This window comes from Gavialis gangeticus, unplaced genomic scaffold (assembly GCF_001723915.1).
Source record: "Gavialis gangeticus isolate Ggan-Ray unplaced genomic scaffold, GavGan_comp1, whole genome shotgun sequence".
Taxonomy (NCBI): Eukaryota; Metazoa; Chordata; order Crocodylia; family Gavialidae; genus Gavialis; species Gavialis gangeticus.
Genome location: NW_017728993.1, coordinates 78,000,282 through 78,005,379, shown reverse-complemented (window position 1 = coordinate 78,005,379; position 5,098 = coordinate 78,000,282). Strand labels below are relative to the sequence as shown.

Here is a 5,098-nt window from a genome sequence, read left to right as displayed (position 1 = left end):
GGGGGGGTCTGTTTGCTCTTTCAGGCAGGAAAACTTGGGGCATAGGATGTTGGTGGCACCTGGGGGCTACCTTGGCAGATGACCCTGGCACCTGGTAGGGGAGGGACTGTTTGCTTCTCTTCACGTATGTTCTCTCCCTCTGCCTCCAATCCCTGGTATCCCAGTTTTTCTGCCCAGCGGACCAAACAGCCCTTCCCCTACCTGGTGCCAGGGCCATCTGCCAAGGCAGCCCCCAGGTGCCTCCAACCCCTGTGCCCCAGTTTTTCCACCTAGACAATGAAACAGGCCCTGCCCTACTCATTCCCAAGTTCTCTCCTCCCACTGTCCCTTTAGCGACCCCTTCCCTGAGCTGCTAGACTTTTGCTGCTGGCTGGGGAATACTTTACTCTTGCAGCAGCCATCTTTCTGCAGTGAAAAGCTATGATATGGCCACTTGCTGGGAGCTCCTATATCATGGCATTTTGTTTTAAATCACATTTTTTGTGAAAATCACTTATTTTCATGATTTCTATGAAAAATGTGAAATTGTGATTTTAAACCAGGCCCTAATTATAGGTAATAACTTATATTTTACATGAGGGGATTTATCACCTTAAAGAGAGCTTGCAGCAGCCATCTTTTGTCAGGCTCTGGTAGTAGCATAGAGAATGGATAAGAACTTCAAAAGTAGAGATCAAGTTACCAAAGAAGCCAAATATATCAGATTAATTGGAGTCAGTTGACCTCATCCCAAAATCAGAGCAGTCTGAGAATTTGCCATAGCATAAGTTATATAGTAGTTAGACAAATTCAAGTTGAAATACCAATACTTTTTGTGTTAGTAATGTATGCTGACACTAAGTAATCTCAAAATATGTAGTTAGTTTGAATTATCACTGACATTTAGAAGAGCCAAAAAAACAGGGTTGCCAACCTAAGACAAGCTTTTTACTGATAAGCTGCAAACTTTTTACTGACTAAACTTTTTTTACTGATACATGTTTTACATAATGTAAATGTAATCTTTCTGCTAGGCCCTAGATGAAGATGGGTTCAACTTTAGGGTTTAACACAAATAATAGTAAAAAAGTTTGATTGTCAATAAAAAAAAAGTTTGCAGATTATTAGTTAAAAAAAAAAATCTTGGGTTTTGCAACCCTGCTTGACTGCAGCAATGATTTTATACTATGTTGCTTCCACACCAGGGGTCCTCTATACACCCCTATTCCCTGATGCTCCCAATTGCACTCTGCTCTGCACTGCCTCCACCAGCCTTCCCCTCCTACCTCTGCCTTGTCCCCGCATGGACCCTTAGAGCAGGCTACTGTGTGCTTACTTGCAGAAGTGTTGCAGGAAGGGACAGAGCAGCAGCACATTGCTGTCAGGGAGGGGCTACAGTCTACAGAGCCCCAAGGAAATGCTTCCTGCAGGGTGCCACACTTCCACTCATTCACCAGGTATCACCGCTCGGATCTTTTTGTTCTTCAACACTTTCCTATGGTGAGGGATCTTCAGTCAAGCTCTGGTTACTTTGTTTTTTTATGGACAGCTCAGTGTTTCTTTACAGATTTTATAGTTAGGTATATTTAGGCTTGCTTTTATGGTCTGTCTGTATATTTATAGACATTTGGCAACCTTGCCAGTTGCTGTATTATTGGACTATTTTCTATAAAGCTGAAATTTGGTCCATTTTGGTTCTAAGAAAAGGAAAACCTCCTATGGATTTTCCGCTAAATAGTTGGTAAGGATCTCAAAATTAATGCAAAAATTTAAACTCTGATCATGCAGTCTGGTCCAGGAAGGTGGATCCTTCTGCTTGTTTGCAATCTGATGAAAGCAAGTGATTCACAGGAAAGGCAAACGGGCCTTGAAGTCTTCATTATTTGGGAAAGCGTGGATGAAAAGGTGTATTTTTTTTGCACAGCTCCTTTTGAAGACTGCTAGATTTGAGATTAAGCATTTTTCTTTAGGAAGCATTTTTGAAAGGTATTGTTCCACTATTATCTTCAGCTTTGTTAATGGGGAATAGAGTTTTAGTGATTCAGGCAAGCCTGGATTGTATGATGGTTGCAGATAGTGAGAATGCTCTGTAAGGTAATCTCTTACAAGCTATCTAGGACTTTGGGTATACCCAGAATAGATACACTAATTATGCTTAAAATAACATTTTAAAATAAGTTTTCTATTTGCTTTTGTGAGTTGTGATACATTATATATGTTTTAAAATTGTACTGCATATTCTCCAGCTTCCTTTGGGAAACGAATGGCAAATGTTTGTGAAAATGAAGTTGTACTAGTTGATTTTTGTGATTTTCCATTTGTGCACAGGGAAGAAGACAGCCCCTCCTTTCCCTGTGCACAGCTCTGGACCACCCAGAGATGTGCATGGGATGGAAGGCAGGGGCAGCTTGGGGCAGGTTCAGCTGGAAGGAAATGTCCCACTATGCCCCATGCATAGACTAGAGTCCTGGTCTGTTCAAGAAAAGGGAAACAGGCAGCACAGCTGGACCTGAGTTAGCGCTGGGATGGATGCAGCTGTGAGAAAATGCTCCTTCACCTTGTTCAGAGACCAAGTTGACCCTGGACCTGTGCACTGGCCAGGAGGCAGATGTGCCTCAGCTTGAACCTTCCTAGAGCCTGGGGAGGTTTCCAGCCATGGAGGAATGCCCCCACTTCCCATCCTGCCAGATAGCTAATCTGTAGGATTCAGGGGTAAGGGGCATTTCCCCATGTCTTGACCCCTGCAGGGATACCTAGAATGTATCCAGCCATGGGAGAATGACCTCCCTACCCTTCACCTGCACAGACTGGGGGGGGATCTGGGTCTGGTTAGCGGTGTGGGCATTGACAGTAGCAGCAGGGGCATCACAGGGCTCGCTGACAGCTTGCCCCTAGGTAGGCTGTCAGGGAGTCAGTACTTTCCCACCATCCTCGGAGAGGAAGAGAAGGAGCCAGAACACTGTGGGATACTGGAGGCCCTCATCATCTGAAAGAAGTATACAGCTATTCAATTTGGCTCAGGAGGAGAGAGAGCTTCCTGGCTGGTAGTGCTCTCTCTCTCTCTTGCGCTCTCTCTCTCTGTCTCTTTTTTTTTGCATAAGAGCCAGTTGTGAAAATCCTTTGAACTGATATATGCTCTCTGTTTGTGCTGGAAGAAAGGCTTGTCCATAACCTAACTGCTTCAGAGGCATGAGCTTTCATAGGCAAAAACCTGCTGTGTCAGATGTTATGAATACTTCAGATGGTCAGTTAACAGTACAGCAAAGCTAAAAAAATGAAAATGAGGTCTTGTAATAGGAAGAAAATACACCTTTAAGTATAGGCAGTCTTACCAGCTCAGCATACAGTTCTCTTCTACACATTCTTATACCATGTTCTATCTAAGCATCTGCCAGTGTTACATTAAATGCCGTGATAAACATTCTTTGTGTGTGGGTTGTTCAGAGAAGTCCATCTGAAAATGAACTTCAACAGAACATAAGCATCATTGTGTATCTCTCATTTTCTGTTGAAACTGTTTTTGTCTTGAACATTTTCAAGCTGATTGCTTACCTAAGACTTTTTTTAAAATGATAGAAACATTGTTCTTCCATATTAATGGAATTGAGACATTAATTATAACAGCTCCAAGCTGCGGAGTAGGAAATACAGATTTTGCAAGGGGACACTAGGTATATCTGTACTTGGAGTATCTTTGCAATATCTTTTATCATTTGTTTAAAAGAACAGCAGAGTTAAAATCTTGGTACACACCTGCTTGCACCTTACTAGAATTTCAGCTAAATTTACTAAAGAGTCCATTTGCACTTGGTTCACTCCAGCCTGGGACTGGAGGCCTGAGCGAGGCAGTCTGGTTGTTCTTACTTCTGGTACCTAGACCCTGACCAGCTAAGAGCATGCTGTCCTGGGAATTGCTTTCTCATGCACTCATTAGTCCCTGTGCTAAAGTCCAGAAAATGCACAGGAGAAAGGAGTTTGATTTAAATGAAGAGGAGGCAAGAGTCAGATCTTGGGAAATGGGGCATTCAAAAAAAAAAAAAAAACCTTTCAAACCTTGGGAGGCAGAGAGAGAGCAGATTGGATATGGCAGCCTGGGTGAAGACTGGGATGGAAAGTAGGGGGAGGGTAAGAAGTTCTACAGCTTTTGGAGGGAACAGAGTTTCTATAAGGAATCAGGAGGGGAAAACTGAGATAAAGTCAGCAAGAAGGCTAGGGGGATGAAGAGCTTGAGGGTGAGAGCAGTGAAAAGCCCCCCAGTGAAACTGCAATGCAGCCTTAATTTAGCACTCTCATGTGTGTGTACAATCTAGTTTTATTATCACATGCATCTCCACATGCCATTAATGCATAGCAATAAACTCCAGAGTGTATTGCTCCTGAGCATGCCATTCACATGTGTGCCTAGACTGTGGCATATTTAGCCAGGTTAGAGAAGGTTTGGCTGACAGGGGCATGGGGGGCCAGCCTGCCAGCCCCAGGCTGCTCCAACAAGTCTTAATGAGCTGCAGAGGAGCTGGCTGGGACAGGAGGGTGCTTCATCATGGGGTTAGCCAGCAGGCACCCCCTGCACTGAAGCATCATTGTGCCCCAGCCAGGCGGGTCAGCATTTGTACATGCACTCCTGCATGTGAAAAACCTCTGAAGCAGGTATTTACAAGTATTACCCCATTGCGGAGTTTATTAGTGTCCTGAATCCTAATAGTAGGGTTACCATGTGTCCAGGTTTTCTTGGACATGTCTTCTTTTTTGGATCCTCCTATCTCCATCTGGGCAGTTTTTTAAAATATGATCAAATGTCTGAGATTTTCCTCTGATCAGCATCAATGTTTTTACTGGCACTTCCCGGCTTGCCCCAGCAAGGAGATGCTTTGGGCTGGGGGGAGTGGGGGGAATGGTGATTGGAGGCAGGGAGCGCCACATGCATGTGCACACTCATGCATGTGCACACTCACATGGCTGGCATGCAGGTAAGTCTATGGGGCATGGGGGTTGGAGGGCCAGGGCTGTGGGGGGTGGGGCATGTGAGTATGTGTTTGTGTGTGTATGGCAGGGTATGTGTGTGGGGGGGTGCCTGGTGGTGCTGGGGGACACTGTTCAGGCACCTGGCTGGCCTGTTGGG

At 44.6% G+C, this 5,098-nt stretch overlaps 1 protein-coding gene across 2 annotated transcripts in view; it reads left to right on the top strand.

Moving 5' to 3' along the window:
- DENND1B (DENN domain containing 1B) overlaps window positions 1-5,098 on the top strand; it is a 356,403-nt gene that overhangs the window by 182,072 nt on the left and 169,233 nt on the right. The gene's annotated exons all lie outside the window — the stretch shown is intronic.